Here is a 19,094-nt window from a genome sequence, read left to right on the forward strand (position 1 = left end):
ACAATTTTCCACCCACCCCACGTTCCCCAAAGTCTTCCAAGAAAAATGGTACCTCACTTGTGTGGGTCGGCCTAGTGCCCGCGACAGGAAACGGCGCAAAATGCAACGTGGTCACACCTCAATTTTGCAGTGAAAAATTTGCCTTTTTTTGGCAAAGTGCCTAGCTGTAGTTTTTGAACCCTAGCTCTGCCGGCACCTAGGGAAACCTAGCAAACCTATACATTTTTGAAAACTAGACACCGAGGGAAATCCAGGATGGGGTGACTTGACTGCCTCCCACAGGTTCTGTTACCCAGAATCCCTCGCAAACCAAATAACTGTAAAAAAAAACAAATTTTCCCCACATTTCTGTGGTGGAAAGTTCTGGAATCTGCGTGGATCAACAAATTTCCACCCACCCCGCGTTCCCAAAGTCTTCGGCAAAAAATGGTACCGCACTTGTGTGGGTCGGCCTAGGGCCCGCGACAGGAAATGGCACAAAACGCAACGTGGACACACCTCAATTTCGCAGTGTAAAATGACCCTTTTTTGGCAAAGTGCTTAGCTGTAGTTTTTGAACCCTAGCGCTGCCGGCACCTAGGGAAACTTACCAAACCTATACATTTTTGAAAACTAGGCACCCAGTGGAATGAAGGATGTGGTGACTTGACTGCCTCCCACCTGGTTCTGTTACCCAGAATCCCTTGCAAACCTAAAAAATTGACAAAAAAAACACATTTTCCCCACATTTCTGTGGTGGAAAGTTCTGGAATCTGCGTGGATCCACAAATTTCCACCCGCCCCGCGTTCCCCAAAGTCTTACAAGAAAAATGGTACCTTACTTGTGTGGGTCGGCCTAGTGCCCGCGACAGGAAACGGCGCAAAATGCAACGTGGTCACACCTCAATTTCGCAGTGAAAAAGACCCTTTTTTGGCAAAGTACCTAGCTGTCGTTTTTGAACCATAGGTCTGCTGGGACCTAGGGAAACCTAAGAAACCTATACATTTTTTAAAACTAGACACCCAGGGGAATGCAGGATGGGGTGACTTAGCTGCTCCCACCACGTTCTGTTACCCACAATCCCTTGCAAACCTGATTTTTTTAAAAAAAAAACACATTTTCCCCACATTTCTGTGCTGAAAAGTTCTGGAATCTGCGTGGATCCACTTATTTCCACCCACCCCGCATTCCTCAAAGTCTTCAGAGAAAAATGATACCTCACTTGTGTGGGTCGGCCTAGTGCCCGCGACAGGAAACGGTGCAAAACGCAACGTCGTCACACTTCAATTTGGCAGGGAAAAATGACCCTTTTTTGGCAAAGTGCCTAGCTGTAGGTTTAAAACCCTAGCTCTGCCGGCACATAGGGAAACCTAGCAAACCTATACATTTTTAAAAACTAGACACCAAGGGGAATATAGGATGGGGTGACTTGATTGCCTCCCACCAGGGTCTGTTACCCGGAATCCCTAACAAACCTAAAAAATTGTCAAAAAAATACATTTTCCACGCATTTCTGTGGTGGAAAGTTCTGGAATCTGCGTGTATCCACAAATTTCCACCCACCCTGCATTACTCAAAGTCTTACGAGAAAAATTGTATCTCACTTGTGCGGGTCGGCCTAGTATCCGTGACAGGAAACGGCACAAAACGCCACGTGGTCACACCTCAATTTCGCAGTGAAAAATGACCCTTTTTTGGCAAAGTGCCTATCTGTAGTTTTTGAACCCTAGCTCTGCCGGCACCTTGGGAAACCTAGCAAACCTATACATTTTTTAAAATGAGACACCTATAGGAATCCAGGATGGGGTGACTTGACTGCCTCCCACCAGGGTCTGTTACCCAGAATCCCTTGCAAACCTAAACAATTGTCAAAAAAACACATTTTCCCCACATTTCTGTGGTGGAAAGTTCTGGAATCTGCGTGGATCCACAAATTTCCACCAACCCCGCGTTCCCCAAAGTCTTTTGAGAAAAATGGTACCTCACTTGTGCAGGTCGGCCTAGTGCACACGACAGGAAACAGCGCATAACGCAACGTGGTCACACCTCAATTTCGCAGTGAAAAATGACCCTTTTTTGGCAAAGTGCCTAGCTGTAGTTTGTGAACCCTAGCTCTGCCGGGACCTAGGGAAACCTAGTAAACCTATGCATGTTTGAAAACTAGACACCCAGGGGAATCCAGGATGGGGTGACTTAGCTGCCTCCCACCACGTTCTGTTACCCACAAAAAAACACATTTTCCCCACATTTCTGTGGTAGAAAGTTCTGGAATCTGCGTGGATCAACTAATTTCCACCCACTCCACATTCCTCAAAGTCTTCCAAGAAAAATGGTACCTCACTTGTGTGCGTCGGCCTAGTGCCCGCGACAGGAAATGATGCAAAATGCAACGTCGTCACACCTCAATTTCGCAGGGAAACATGACCCTTTTTCGACAATGTGCCTAGCTGTAGTTTTTTAACCTTAGCTCTGCCGGCACCTAGGGAAACCTAGCAAACCTATACATTTTTGAAAACTAGACACCGTGGGGAATCCAGGATGGGGAGACTTGACTGCCTCCCACCAGGTTTTGTTACCCAGAATTCCTTGAAAACACTTGTGTAGGTCGGCCTAGTGCCCGCGACACGAAACGGCGCAAAATGCAACGTGGTCACACCTCAATTTCGCAGTGAAAAATGACCCTTTTTTGGCAAAGTACCTAGCTGTCGTTTTTGAACCATAGGTCTGCTGGGACCTAGGGAAACCTAGCAAACCTATAAATTTTTGAAAACTAGACACCCAGGGGAATGCAGGATGGGGTGACTTAGCTGCTCCCACCACGTTCTGTTACCCACAATCCCTTGCAAACCTGAATTTTTTTTTTTAAAAACACATTTTCCCCCCATTTCTGTGGTGAAAACTTCTGGAATCTGCGTGGATCCACTAATTTCCACCCACCCCGCGTTCCTCAAAGTCTTCAGAGAAAAATGGTACCTCACTTGTGTGGGTCGGCCTAGTGCCCGCGACAGGAAACGGTGCAAAAAGCAACGTCGTCACACCTCAATTTGGCAGGGAAAAATGACCCTTTTTTGGCAAAGTGCCTAGCAAACCTATACATTTTTGAAAACGAGACACCTATAGGAATCCAGGATGGGGTGACTTGACTGCCTCCCACCAGGGTCTGTTACCCAGAATCCCTTGCAAACCTAAAAAATTGTCAAACAAACCACATTTTCCCCACATTTCTGTGGTGGAAAGTTCTGGAATCTGCGTGGATCCACAAATTTCCACCAACCCCGCGTTCCCCAAAGTCTTTTGAGAAAAATGGTACCTCACTTGTGCAGGTCGGCCTAGTGCACGTGACAGGAAACAGCACATAACGCAACGTGGTCACACCTCAATTTCGTAGTGAAAAATGACCCTTTTTTGGCAAAGTGCCTAGCTGTAGTTTGTGAACCCTAACTCTGCCGGGACCTAGGGAAACCTAGCAAACCTATACATATTTGAAAACTAGACACCCTGGGGAATCCAGGATGGGGTGACTTAGCTGACTCCCACCACGTTCTGTTACCCACAATCCCTTGCAAACCTAAAAAATTGTGAAAAAAAACACATTTTCCCCACATTTCTGTGGTAGAAAGTTCTGTAATCTGCGTGGATCAACTAATTTCCACCCACTCTGCATTTCTCAAAGTCTTCCGAGAAAAATGGTACCTCACTTGTGTGCGTCGGCCTAGTGCCCACGACAGGAAACGATGCAAAACGCAACATCGTCACACCTCAATTTCGCAGGGAAACATGACCCTTTTTTGACAAAGTGCCTAGCTGTTGTTTTTTAACCTTAGCTCTGCCAGCACCTAGGGAAACCTAGCAAACCTATACATTTTTGAAAACTAGACACCAAGGGAATCCAGGATGGGGAGACTTGACTGCCTCCCACCAGGTTTTGTTACCCAGAATCCCTTGAAACCCAAACAATTGTCAAAAAAACACATTTTCCCCACATTTCTGTGGTGGAAAGTTCTGAAATCTGCGTGGATCCACAATTTTCCACCCACCCCACGTTCCCCAAAGTCTTCCAAGAAAAATGGTACCTCACTTGTGTGGGTCGGCCTAGTGCCCGCGACAGGAAACGGCGCAAAATGCAACGTGGTCACACCTCAATTTTGCAGTGAAAAATTTGCCTTTTTTTGGCAAAGTGCCTAGCTGTAGTTTTTGAACCCTAGCTCTGCCGGCACCTAGGGAAACCTAGCAAACCTATACATTTTTGAAAACTAGACACCGAGGGAAATCCAGGATGGGGTGACTTGACTGCCTCCCACAGGTTCTGTTACCCAGAATCCCTCGCAAACCAAATAACTGTAAAAAAAAACAAATTTTCCCCACATTTCTGTGGTGGAAAGTTCTGGAATCTGCGTGGATCAACAAATTTCCACCCACCCCGCGTTCCCAAAGTCTTCGGCAAAAAATGGTACCGCACTTGTGTGGGTCGGCCTAGGGCCCGCGACAGGAAATGGCACAAAACGCAACGTGGACACACCTCAATTTCGCAGTGTAAAATGACCCTTTTTTGGCAAAGTGCTTAGCTGTAGTTTTTGAACCCTAGCGCTGCCGGCACCTAGGGAAACTTACCAAACCTATACATTTTTGAAAACTAGGCACCCAGTGGAATGAAGGATGTGGTGACTTGACTGCCTCCCACCTGGTTCTGTTACCCAGAATCCCTTGCAAACCTAAAAAATTGACAAAAAAAACACATTTTCCCCACATTTCTGTGGTGGAAAGTTCTGGAATCTGCGTGGATCCACAAATTTCCACCCGCCCCGCGTTCCCCAAAGTCTTACAAGAAAAATGGTACCTTACTTGTGTGGGTCGGCCTAGTGCCCGCGACAGGAAACGGCGCAAAATGCAACGTGGTCACACCTCAATTTCGCAGTGAAAAAGACCCTTTTTTGGCAAAGTACCTAGCTGTCGTTTTTGAACCATAGGTCTGCTGGGACCTAGGGAAACCTAAGAAACCTATACATTTTTTAAAACTAGACACCCAGGGGAATGCAGGATGGGGTGACTTAGCTGCTCCCACCACGTTCTGTTACCCACAATCCCTTGCAAACCTGATTTTTTTAAAAAAAAAACACATTTTCCCCACATTTCTGTGCTGAAAAGTTCTGGAATCTGCGTGGATCCACTTATTTCCACCCACCCCGCATTCCTCAAAGTCTTCAGAGAAAAATGATACCTCACTTGTGTGGGTCGGCCTAGTGCCCGCGACAGGAAACGGTGCAAAACGCAACGTCGTCACACTTCAATTTGGCAGGGAAAAATGACCCTTTTTTGGCAAAGTGCCTAGCTGTAGGTTTAAAACCCTAGCTCTGCCGGCACATAGGGAAACCTAGCAAACCTATACATTTTTAAAAACTAGACACCAAGGGGAATATAGGATGGGGTGACTTGATTGCCTCCCACCAGGGTCTGTTACCCGGAATCCCTAACAAACCTAAAAAATTGTCAAAAAAATACATTTTCCACGCATTTCTGTGGTGGAAAGTTCTGGAATCTGCGTGTATCCACAAATTTCCACCCACCCTGCATTACTCAAAGTCTTACGAGAAAAATTGTATCTCACTTGTGCGGGTCGGCCTAGTATCCGTGACAGGAAACGGCACAAAACGCCACGTGGTCACACCTCAATTTCGCAGTGAAAAATGACCCTTTTTTGGCAAAGTGCCTATCTGTAGTTTTTGAACCCTAGCTCTGCCGGCACCTTGGGAAACCTAGCAAACCTATACATTTTTTAAAATGAGACACCTATAGGAATCCAGGATGGGGTGACTTGACTGCCTCCCACCAGGGTCTGTTACCCAGAATCCCTTGCAAACCTAAACAATTGTCAAAAAAACACATTTTCCCCACATTTCTGTGGTGGAAAGTTCTGGAATCTGCGTGGATCCACAAATTTCCACCAACCCCGCGTTCCCCAAAGTCTTTTGAGAAAAATGGTACCTCACTTGTGCAGGTCGGCCTAGTGCACACGACAGGAAACAGCGCATAACGCAACGTGGTCACACCTCAATTTCGCAGTGAAAAATGACCCTTTTTTGGCAAAGTGCCTAGCTGTAGTTTGTGAACCCTAGCTCTGCCGGGACCTAGGGAAACCTAGTAAACCTATGCATGTTTGAAAACTAGACACCCAGGGGAATCCAGGATGGGGTGACTTAGCTGCCTCCCACCACGTTCTGTTACCCACAAAAAAACACATTTTCCCCACATTTCTGTGGTAGAAAGTTCTGGAATCTGCGTGGATCAACTAATTTCCACCCACTCCACATTCCTCAAAGTCTTCCAAGAAAAATGGTACCTCACTTGTGTGCGTCGGCCTAGTGCCCGCGACAGGAAATGATGCAAAATGCAACGTCGTCACACCTCAATTTCGCAGGGAAACATGACCCTTTTTCGACAATGTGCCTAGCTGTAGTTTTTTAACCTTAGCTCTGCCGGCACCTAGGGAAACCTAGCAAACCTATACATTTTTGAAAACTAGACACCGTGGGGAATCCAGGATGGGGAGACTTGACTGCCTCCCACCAGGTTTTGTTACCCAGAATTCCTTGAAACCCAAACAATTGTCAAAAAAACACATTTTCCCCACATTTCTGTGGTGGAAAGTTCTGGAATCTGCGTAGATCCACACTTTTCCACCCACCCCACGTTCCCCAAAGTCTTCCAAGAAAAATGGTACCTCACTTGTGTGGGTCGGCCTAGTGCCCGCGACAGGAAACGGCGCAAAACGCAACGTGGTCACACCTCAATTTCGCAGTGAAAAATTAGCCTTTTTTGGCAAAGTGCCTAGCTGTAGTTTTTGAACCCTAGCTCTACCGGCACCTAGGGAAACCTAGCAAACCTATACATTTTTGAAAACTAGACACCCAGGGAAATCCAGGATGGGGTGACTTGACTGCCTCCCACAGGTTCTGTTACCCAGAATCCCTCGCAAACCAAATAACTGTAAAAAAAACACATTTTCCCCACATTTCTGTGGTGGAAAGTTCTGGAATCTGCGTGGATCAACAAATTTCCAACCACCCCGCGTTCCGAAAGTCTTCTGAAAAAAATGGTACCGCACTTGTGTGGGTCAGCCTAGGGCCCGCGACAGGAAAAGGCGCAAGACACAACGTGGACGCATCTCAATAACGCAGTGTAAAATGACCCTTTTTTGGCAAAGTGCTTAGCTGTAGTTTTTGAACCCTAGCTCTGCCGGCACCTAGGGAAACCTACCAAACCTATACATTTTTGAAAACTAGACACCCAGGGGAATCAAGGATGGGGAGACTTGACTGCCTCCCACCAGGTTTTGTTACCCAGAATCCCTTGAAACCCAAACAATTGTCAAAAAAACACATTTTCCCCACATTTCTGTGGTGGAAAGTTCTGAAATCTGCGTGGATCCACAATTTTCCACCCACCCCATGTTCCCCAAAGTCTTCCAATAAAAATGGTACCTCACTTGTGCAGTTCGGCCTAGTGCCCATGACAGGAAAAAGCGCAAAACGCAACGTAGTCACATCTCAATTTCGCAGAGAAAAATGACCCTTTTTTGGCAAAGTGCCTAGCTGTAGTTTGTGAACCCTAGCTCTGTCGGGACCTAGGGAAACCTAGCAAACCTATACATTTTTGAAAACTAGACACCCAGGGGAATCCAGGATGGGGTGACTAAGCTTCCTACCACCACGTTCTGTAACCCACAATCCCTTGTAAACCTAAACAATTGTGAAAGAAAACACATTTTCCCCACATTTCTGTGTTGGAAAGTTCTGGAATCCGTGTGGATCCACTAATTTCCACCCACCCCGCATTCCTCAAAGTCTTCCGAGAAAAATGGCACCTCACTTGTGTGGGTCGGCCTAGTGCCCGGTATAGGAAACGGTGCAAAACGCAACGTCGTCACACCTCAATTTCGCAGGGAAACATGACCCTTCTTGGCAACGTGCCTAGCTGTAGTTTTTTAACCTTAGCTCTGCCGGCACCTAGGGAAACCTAGCAAACCTATACATTTTTGAAAACAAGACGCCCAGGGGAATCCAGGATGGGGTGACTTGACTGCCTCCCACCAGGGTCTGTTACCCAGAATCCCTTGCAAACCTAAACAATTGTCAAAAAAACACATTTTCCCCACATTTCTGTGGTGGAAAGTTCTGGAATCTGCGTTGATCCACAAATTTCCACCCACCTCGCGTTCTCCAAAGACTTACGAGAAAAATGGTACCTCACTTGTGCGGGTCGGCCAAGTGCCCACGACAGGAAACAGCGCAAAATGCAACGTGGTCACACCTCAATTTCGCAGTGAAAAATTAGGCTTTTTTGGCAAAGTGCCTAGCTGTACTTTTTGAACCCTAGCTCTGCCTGCACCTTGGGAAACCTAGCAAACCTATACATTTTTTAACACTAGACTCCCAGGGGAACCCAGGATGGGGTGACTTGACTGCCTCCCACCAGGGTCTGTTACCCAGAATCCCTTGCAAACCTAAAAAATTATCAAAAAAAACACATTCCCCCCGCATTTCTGTTGTGGAAAGTTCTGGAATCTGCGTGGATCCACAAATTTCCACCCAACCGCATTCCCCAAATTATTTTGAGAAAAATGGTTCCTTCTCTTGTGCGGGTCGGCCAAGTGCCCGCGGCAGGAAACAGCGCAAAACGCAACGTGGTCACACCTCAATTTCGCAGTGAAAAATGACCCTTTTTTGGCAAAGTGCCTAGCTGTGGTTTTTTAACCCTAGCTCTGTCGGCACCTAGGGAAACCTAGCAATCCTATACATTTTTGAAAACTAGACACCCAGGGGAATCCAGGATCGGGTGACTTGATTGCCTCCCACCAGGTTCTGTTACCCAGTTTCCCTTGCAAACCTAAAAAATTGACAAAAAAAAAAATGTTCCCCACATTTCTGCGTTGGAAAGTTCTGGAATCTTCGTGGATCCACAAATTTCCACCCACCCCGCATTCCCCATAGTCTTATGAGAAAAATGGTACCTCACTTGTGTGGGTTGGACTAGTGCCCGCGTCAGAAAATGGCGCAAAACGCAACGTGGTCACACCTCAATTTCGCAGTGAAAAATTACCCTTTTTTGGCAAAGTGCCTAGCTGTGGTTTTTTAACCCTAGCTCTGTCGGCACCTAGGGAAACCTAGCAATCCTATACATTTTTGAAAACTAGACACCCAGGGGAATCCAGGATCGGGCGACTTGATTGCCTCCCACCAGGTTCTGTTACCCAGAATCCCTTGCAAACCTAAACAATTTACAAAAAAACCCATTTTCCCCACATTTCTACGTTGGAAAGTTCGGGAATCTGCGTGGATCCACAAATTTCCACCCACCCCGCGTTTCCCATAGTCTTACGAGAAAAAAGGTACCTCACTTGTGTGGGTCAGCCTAGTGCCCGCGACAGGAAACGATGCAAAACGCAACGTCGTCACACCTCAATTTCGCAGGGAAACATGACCCTTTTTTGACAAAGTGCCTAGCTGTAGTTTTTTAACCTTAGCTCTGCCGGCACCTAGGCAAACCTAGCAAACCTATACATTTTTTAAAACTAGACACCGAGGGGAATCCAGGATGGGGAGACTTGACTGCCTCCCACCGGGTTTTGTTACCCAGAATCCCTTGAAACCCAAACAATTGTCAAAAAAACACATTTTCCCAACATTTCTGTGGTGGAAAGTTCTGGAATCTGCATGGATCCACAATTTTCCACCCACCCCACGTTCCCCAAAGTCTTCCAATAAAAATGGTACCTCACTTGTGCAGTTCGGCCTAGTGCCCATGACAGGAAACAGCGCAAAACTCAACATAGTCACACCTTAATTTCGCAGTGAAAAATGACCCTTTTTTGGCAAAGTGCCTAGCTGTAGTTTGTGAACCCTAGCTCTGCCGGGACCTAGGGAAACCTAGCAAACCTATACATTTTTGAAAACTAGACACCCAGGGGAATCCAGGATGGGGTGACTAAGCTTCCTACCACCACGTTCCGTAACCCACAATCCCTTGTAAACCTAAACAATTGTGAAATAAAACACATTTTCCCCACATTTCTGTGGTGAAACGTTCTGGAATCTGTGTGGATCCACTGATTTCCACCCACCCCGCATTTCTCAAAGTCTTCCGAGAAAAATGGCACCTCACTTGTGTGGGTCGGCCTAGTGCCCGGTACAGGAAACGGTGCAAAACGCAACGTCGTCACACCTCAATTTCGCAGGGAAACATGACCCTTTTTGGCAACGTGCCTAGCTGTAGTTTTTTAACCTTAGCTCTGCCGGCACCTAGGGAAACCTAGCAAACCTATACATTTTTGAAAACAAGACGCCCAGGGGAATCCAGGATGGGGTGACTTGACTGCCTCCCACCAGGGTCTGTTACCCAGAATCCCTTGCAAACCTAAACAATTGTCAAAAAAACACATTTTCCCCACATTTCTGTGGTGGAAAGTTCTGGAATCTGCGTGGATCCACAAATTTCCACCCACCTCGCGTTCTCCAAAGACTTACGAGAAAAATGGTACCTCACTTGTGCGGGTCGGCCAAGTGCCCGCGACAGGAAACAGCGCAAAACGCAACGTGGTCACACCTCAATTTCGCAGTGAAAAATTAGGCTTTTTTGGCAAAGTGCCTAGCTGTAGTTTTTTAACCCTAGCTCTGCCTGCACCTTGGGAAACCTAGCAAACCTATACATTTTTTAACACTAGACTCCCAGGGGAATCCAGGATGGGGTGACTTGACTGCCTCCCACCAGGGTCTGTTACCCAGAATCCCTTGCAAACCTAAAAAATTATCAAAAAAAACACATTCCCCCCGCATTTCTGTGGTGGAAAGTTCTGGAATCTGCGTTGATCCACAAATTTCCACCCAACCGCATTCCCCAAATTATTTTGAGAAAAATGGTTCCTTCTCTTGTGCGGGTCGGCCTAGTGCCCGCGACAGGAAACAGCGCAAAACGCAACGTGGTCACACCTCAATTTCGCAGTGAAAAATTACCCTTTTTTGGCAAAGTGCCTAGCTGTGGTTTTTTAACCCTAGCTCTGTCGGCACCTAGGGAAACCTAGCAATCCTATACATTTTTGAAAACTAGACACCCAGGGGAATCCAGGATCGGGTGACTTGATTGCCTCCCACCAGGTTCTGTTACCCAGTTTCCCTTGCAAACCTAAAAATTTTACAAAAAAAACCATTTTCCCCACATTTCTGCGTTGGAAAGTTCTGGAATCTGCGTGGATCCACAAATTTCCACCCACCCCGCGTTCCCCATAGTCTTATGAGAAAAATGGTACCTCACTTGTGTGGGTTGGACTAGTGCCCGCAACAGGAAACGGCGCAAAACGCAATGTGGTCACACCTCAATTTCGCAGTGAAAAATGACCCTTTTTTGGCAAAGTGCCTAGCTGTAGTTTGTGAACCCTAGCTCTGCCGGCACCAAGGGAAACCTACCAAACCCACACATTTCTGAAAACTAGACACCCGGGGGCTTCCAGGGAGGTATGGCTTGCGTGGATCCCCCAACGTTTCCCTACCTAGAATCCCATGCAAACCTCAATTTTAACTGAAAAAATCACTTTTTTACTCATTTTTGTGTGGGAATGTTGTGGCATCACCGGGCTTACACAAATTTCCCACCACCCAGTGTTCCCCCAGGTCTCCTGATACAAATAGTGCCTCACTTGTGTGGGCGGCCCAAGTACCCGCTCTCTGGGCTCATCACAACTTGCATAATGATGACTGAAAACTCTGGGGTGGTGGTGGGAGAGGGGTTTCGTACATGTGCAATATTTATCTTATACCCTGGGCTCCTTACACCTTGCATAATTAAGACTAAGAACGCTGGTGCGATGGTGGGGGAGGGATTACCTACACTTGTAATTTTAATCTTAAACCATGTGCTCCTCACACCTGTCATAATGAAGACTGAGAACACTAGATCAGTGATTGGGTAGAGGTTACCTACATGTGTAATAGTTATCTTAAATCCTGGGTTCCTCACTCCTTGCAGAATCAACACTGGGAACACTATGGCAGTGGTGGGAAGGGTTACTGCATGTGGAATATTGATATTAAACCCTTGGGTCCTCAGACCTTGCATAATAAAGACTGAAAACACTTTGGCGGTGGTGGGGGAAGGATTACATACATGTTTCATATTGACCTTAAACCCTGGGGTCCTCCCACCTTGCAGAATGAGGACTGAGATCACTGAGGTGGTGGTGGGAGAGGAGTTACATACATTTGTAATATTTACCTTAAACTCTGGGCTCCTCACACATTCTATAATGAAGACTGCGAACACTGCGGTGGTGGTAGGGGAGGGTTTACTGACATGTGGAATATTTATATTAAACCCTGGTCTCCCCACACCTTGTATAATGAAGATTAAGTTCACTTGGCGGTGTTGGGAGAGGGGTTACCTACATGTCAAATATTTATCAAAAACCCTGGGCTCCTCACACCTTGCATAATGAAGATTGAAAACACTGGGATGGTGGTGGGGGAAGGGATACCTACATGCATAATATTTATCTTAAACCCAGTTGTGCTTTTGGCTCTCAGTAGCCCCAGCCTTGAGCATCTCCTGCACCGAAGATTGTTGGCCTCCACTCCATGAGTGACCCGTGGGCCAGCTTCAAGTGCGACCACTCAAGGCTCCTTCATGATCACTAGTCCGCTAGCTAGCAGGTCCCCAAGAAGGCAACTCCTTTTCTGTTTGTGCTTTCCTGGTTGCTCCAGATGTGCCCTTACTTACCCTTGCTGGGTGTGTCCCTCAGAACTTGCTGGTCTACACCGCAGTCCTTTCTCTGAATTCCAGTGACTTGCAGTTGCCAAGGCTTGTTGGGTCCATTCTGGTCGCCGATACTGCAGCACTCGACAGAGTTTGTGGGACAGCTCGAATCCGGCTCGTGGACTTCATCGACAAGTCCTGGACCTCAAGGCTGAAGAGTCAAGACACCCATCAACTCACCTGAAGCACCCGACATCTGTGGGCATTGGTCCATCCTGCCCTAGGTCACTGGCTAGTGACCCAGACTCTGTCCCCTCTGCTTTCAGGTTCCTTCCATCCTAGATCCAGGCTTGGATCTCTCCGGACAATTCTCCTCTTCACGGCAGCAGCAGTTCTTTGCAGGCTCCAATTGAAATTGACGACGCGAAACCAACACCAAAAGACACCTATGCACCCGGCTTCACTGGGTGAGGTAACTCGAGTACTCCGGTGCTTACGTGGGTGCTAGCCCTAGAACTTCATAAGTCCAAAGGGTCTCCATAGCTATCACTAGGATAGCTTTCAATAAAGGTTTTCTTTAACCTATCACCATAAGGGGTTGTTTGGACTGATACAAGGTGCCCACTAGAACTAGTGGACAGCATATATCAGGCCACCTTCTCACATTGGTGTACAGCGTGTGGGATTCCAGCTTGCTATTGTTCTACCAGACAATCTCAATTGAATTGATCAACTGAAAACCACTAAAGGTACCTAAGGTACATATAATATCCAGTTTAGCTACAGTAAGTTCTACTGAACTTAGAGTTGTGTGTTAAGGGATAGCACACCCTTTCTACAACTCAAGAGAGTTTAGTAGGCCACACTAGTGTAGGTAGTGCAATACACCACACTACATTAGTATTGTCTAACCAGCTAGGAACCAGTGGGTCCCTACCAGGAACCAGTGAACTCCTTCCCTATAAATATGAGGATCTCACCTTTGCTCAGCTTAGGGCCTTATGTTCCATTAGGAAGCTGAAGACAGGCAAAAGTCCATCCACCCAGCATCTCATAAAGATACTGAAACTGGATGATATCACAGGGCCTAGTGGGCCTGATGATTTAGACAGTGTGGGTGGGGCAGCACCTGAGGGTGGGTCTAGGGGTGGAATCTCCCCTGACCCTAACTCTAATGCTAACCTGACTGGTGACAATGACCAGACTCTGGTGAACACACACCACCAGGATGAGGATGAGGAGGATGACAACAATGCTCCTGCCTTTATTTCTCCAGGTAGACCTGACAACAGGGCTAGAAGGGATAAATCTCTGTCAAGGGGATCTATTCAGTCTAACTCCTCTATAGGAACCTCTGTTTCTTCTCACAGAGGGAGGGAAACTTCCCAGGAGAGGAGAGAGAGACTGCTGAAGTATGAGCAAGACAAGTTCAACCTCAGAAAGCAACAGATGGCCTTAGATAGGGAAGCCCTGGAGCTCTACAGAGCTAGTAAAAAGAAGGGACTAGAGTCCCTTGGTGGCAGCAATTTCCCTAGAGATAGGGAGAGGTCTTATGACCATAGAAACCTAAGTAAGATTGTCCCTCCCTACCAGAGTGGGGATGACATCCACAAATGGATAACTGCCTTGGAAAGGGCCAGTAAAGTACAGAAGGTCCCTCAAGGTCAGTGGGCAACAGTCCTATGGCTCTCCTTTGCAGACAAAGGTAGAAGACAAGCTCCTCACTGTAAGAGAAGAGGATGCTGATGACTTCATAGTCTTGAAAAGTGCACTGATAGATGGGTTTGGCCTAAACACTGAACAATACAGGTTAAAGTTCAGAGACACCCAAAAGGCACAAAATCAGGACTGAGTTGACTTTGTTGACTGTGCTGCTAAGGCTCTGGAAGGTTGGTTATTGGGCAGTAAAGTGTGCGACTTCATAGGATTGTACAATCTGATAATGAGGAAGCAGATTCTTAATAACTGTGAAAATCAGCTGATGCACCAGTACCTGGTAGACTCGGATCTGACCTCTCCCCAAGAATTGGGAGAGAAGGCAGACAAATAGGTCAGAACCAGGGTGAGGCAGAAGGTACAGAACCAAGGTGGTGACCCAAAGAAGCAAGATTCCAAAAGCTCTGACAAGGGTGGGGACAAGGGTAAAAAAACGGAAGTCTTCTCAAGGGCCCCAAACATCTTCTTCAGGTGGGGATTCACAGTCAGGAAAGGGTAAAGGCCAAAAGAAACCTTGGTGCAAAATCTACAAACAGAAGACTCACTGGACTAGAGACTGCACCAAGGCCAAAGAAAATACTCCAGCCCCCACCAATGCCCCTAAGGCACCTGCTCCCCCAGTGCATTTGCAATTGGTGGTGGGAATACACAGAATAAGGGTGTGGTAGGGTTGACCCTGGGTTCTGAGATGGACTCTGGCCTAGTCAGAGTACCACTCAGGCTGTGCTTGTCAGTGATGGGGGCATGGATATGTCCCCCTTTGTGAGTCCCAGTAACTTGGGCAAATACAGACAGCAGCCTTTAATTAATGGAGTAGAAGCTTGGGCATTCAGGGACACAGGAGCAAGTGTCACAATGGTGACAAAAGACCTTGTGGATCCTGGGCAGATTATACTTGGTGAAATGTACCAAGTGACCAATGCTGGCAATGTCAGAACAGACCATTCTCTGGCAGTTGTTAACTTCTCCTGGGGAGGGGTAACTGGCCTTAAGAAGGTTGTGGTAAGTGCGGACCTATCAGTACAGTGCTTGCTTGGCATTGATCTAGAAACTTCAGCTTGGGCTGAAGTGGAGCTCAGGACACATGCAGAAGTGTTAGGGATCCCTGCACATGTCTTTGCTGTGACCAGGTCACAGGCAAAAATGTCAAAAGCTGGACAGGCCCTGGATTTTGGAATAATGGACCAGGTGCCTCATAAGAGGAGGAGCAGTAGGGTTAAGGCAGAGCCTTCCCACCTGTCTCAGGATGCTGATCAGTCTCCTAAGGGAGATGATATTGAGCCTGAAGAAGGATCTGGCCCAGAGGAGCTTGAACCTGACCAGGCTGAGTTCTTGGGGACAGGGGGCCTTCCAGGTCTGATCTGAGCCAGGAGCAGAAAACCTGCACCTCTCTTGAAACCCTCAGACAGCAAGCTGCCGATGAGGCTGCTGTGAATGCAAGTGGCACCCATAAAGTTTATTGGGAAGATGGAATCATATACTCAGAGTGTAGAGACCCCAAGCCTGGTGCATCCAGGAGGTTGGTTATACCTCTGAAGTATATGGGTTTCCTATTGACCCTAGCCCATGATATTCCCCTAGCAGGACACCTGGGCCAGAATAAGACTTGGGACAGAATTGTTCCTCACTTTCACTGGCCCCACATGTCTGAAGACACAAAGGAGTTTTATCGCTCCTGTGTAACCTGCCAAGCCAGTGGCAAAGCAGGTGGCACTACAAAGGCCCCTCTGATGCCACTACCTGTGGTGAGGGTGCCCTTTGAAAGGGTAGGGATCGACATTGTTGGTCGCATGGATCCCCAAACAGCATCTGGGCACAGATTTATACTGGTGGTAGTGGATCATGCCACCAGGTATCCAGAAGCATTGCCCCTAAGGACCACTACAGCACCTGTAGTGGTAAGAGCTCTCTTGAGTGTGTTCTCAAGAGTAGGCTTTCCTAAGGAGGTTAGTATCTGACAGGGGTGAAAACTTCATGTCTAGTTACTTGACTGCTATGTGGAAGGAGTGTGGAGTGAACTACAAGTTCACCACACCCTATCACCCACAATGCAATGGTTTATTTGAGAGATTCAACAAAACCTTAAAGGGCATGATAAAAGGACTCCCAGAGAAGCTTAGGCAAACATGGGATCTACTCTTGCCCTGCCTTTTATTTGCATACAGGGAGGTGCCTCAAAAAGGGGTTGGCTAAAGCCCATTTGAACTTTTGTTTGAACACCCTGTCAGGGATCCATTGTGTTTAGTGAAGGAAGGATGGGAGTTACCTCTCAAGCCCCCAAAGCAAGACATAGTGGACTATGTACTTGGTCTCCGCTCCAAGATGGCTGAGTACATGAAAAAGGCAAACAAAAACCTTGAGGCTAGCCAGGAACTGCAAAAAGCCTGGCATTACCAAAAGGCTGTACTGACTGTTTACCAGCCAGGACAGAAAGTGTGGGTGTTGGAGCCTGTGGCCCCAGCAGCTCTCCAGGACAAGTGGAGTGGACCCCACACTATTGTTGAACAGAAGGGAGAGGTCACTTATTTGCTAGACCTAGGAACTCCCAGGAGTCCCCATAGGGTTCTCCATGTCAACAGGCTAAAGCCATATGTGGACAGGGCTGACATGGGCTTGCTCATGGCAACTGATGAGGGACAGGAGGAAGAGAGTGACCCACTCCCTGACCTCCTCTCACAGAACCCTGATGATGGGCCAGTTGATGGTGTAGCCTTGGCAGGCAGCCTCACTGCCCAGCAACAAGCAGACAGGTGCTCAATCAGTACAGACACATGTTCTCACTGACTCCAAATCAGACTACCTGGTGCACTCATGAAGTGGACACTGGGGACAGTCTGCCTATTAAAAATAAGATTTATAGGCAACCTGACCATGTCAGGGACTGTATCGGGACAGAAGTCCAGAAAATGTTGGATTTAGGTGTTGTTGAACCCGCAGATAGCCCTTGGGCTAGTCCAGTGGTCCTTGTTCCAAAACCCCACACCAGTGGTGGAAAAAGAGAGATGAGGTTTTGTGTGGACTACAGGGGTCTCAATGCAGTCACTAGGACTAATGCCCAACCAATACCAAGGGCAGGTGAGCTAATAGATACTCTAGCCTCAGCCAAGTTTCTAAGTACATTAGACTTGACAGTTGGCTACTGGCAGATCATACTAGCTGATGATGCAAAGCCTAAAACAGCATTTTCTACCCCTAGTGGGCACTATCAATATGTGGTAATGCCCTTTGGTTTGAAGAATGCACCTGCCACTTTCCAAAGGTTGGTGAATACAGTTCTCACAGGGCTGGAGTCCTTTAGTACAGCATATCTAGATGATATTGCTGTCTTTAGCTCCACCTGGGAGGATCACCTGGTCCACCTAAGGAATTTTTTGGAGGCCCTGCAAAAAGCAGGCCAAACTATCAAGGCTACTTTGTGCCAGATAGGGCAGAGTCAGGTTGTGTACTTGGGCCACCTAGTAGGTGGAGGCCAGGATCAACCATTGCAGAGCAAAATCCAGACCATAATGGACTGGGTTGCTCCCACTTCCCAGACTCAGCTGAGAGCCTTCATAGGCCTGACTGGGTACTATAGGAGATTTGTCAAAGGGTATGGATCAATTGTGACACCCTTGAATGACATTACTTCTAAGAAAATGCCCAAAAAGGTTCATTGGACAGCTAGCTGTCAAAAGGCATTTGATGACCTGAAGCAGGCCATGTGTACTGCTCCCATTCTGCCGAGTCCTGACTACTCCAAAAAGTTTATTGTTCAAACTGATGCATCTGAATTGGGGGTTGGGGCTGTACTGTCACAATTGAATGAAGAAGGTCAGGATCAGCCAGTAGCTTTCATAAGCAGAAGGCTGACCCCTAGAGAGAAACGTTGGTCAGTCATTGAGAGAGAGGCCTTTGCTGTGGTTTGGGCTCTGAAGAAATTGAGGCCATTCTTCTTTGGTACTCACTTCCTTGTTCAGACAGACCATAAGCCACTCTCATGGATAAAAAAAATGAAGGGTGAAAACAACAAACTGCTTAGGTGGTCCATTTCCCTACAGGGGATGGACTTTACTGTGAAACATAGACCTGGGAGTAACCATGTAAGGCAGATGGACTCTCTAGGAATTTCCACTTAGAACATGAAGACTCAACTGGTCAAGGCTAGTTTAATGTCCCTGTGTTTTGGGGGGGGGTTTGTAGGAGAGTAGGATCAGCTTCACATGGGTACCCGCACTTTTTGCTGGTGTTTCACTGTTTTTTGACCTTAGTCTGGCTTTGACCCTGCTAATCAGAACCACAGCCTAGCTGCTTCCTCTCTAAAATGGTTTCCATGTACATTAGGTACATATCTAATTGGATTCTGGAGTGCCTTATAAGCCCCTAGTATATGGTATACTATGTACCTAGGGCATAGGTACCTCAGAGGCCTACCAGGGGCTGCAGCATGTCTTATGCCACCCCTGGGAAGCACTCCAAATGACACCACAGGTCTGCTACTGCAGCCTGGGTAAGGGTGTGCTTGCACCCCTTACTGTGGTATAGGCTACCTATATCCACACCTATATACAGACACATATAAACCTATAAGCCACTCCTATGGCAGGCCTTGACAATCCTGAAGGCAGAGTGCTTGGTTTTATATGAGAGGGTACCCAAGCATGAGCTGAGCCCCTCTGCAGCT

At 47.2% G+C, this 19,094-nt stretch overlaps 1 protein-coding gene across 3 annotated transcripts in view; it reads right to left on the reverse strand.

Moving 5' to 3' along the window:
• LOC146859544 (CD5 antigen-like) overlaps positions 1 to 19,094 on the reverse strand; it is a 1,596,548-nt gene that overhangs the window by 324,142 nt on the left and 1,253,312 nt on the right. The window lies entirely within an intron of this gene.

The sequence above is a fragment of the Triturus cristatus genome, chromosome 3_2 (genome assembly GCF_964204655.1).
Source record: "Triturus cristatus chromosome 3_2, aTriCri1.1, whole genome shotgun sequence".
In the NCBI taxonomy this organism is placed as follows: domain Eukaryota; kingdom Metazoa; phylum Chordata; class Amphibia; order Caudata; family Salamandridae; genus Triturus; species Triturus cristatus.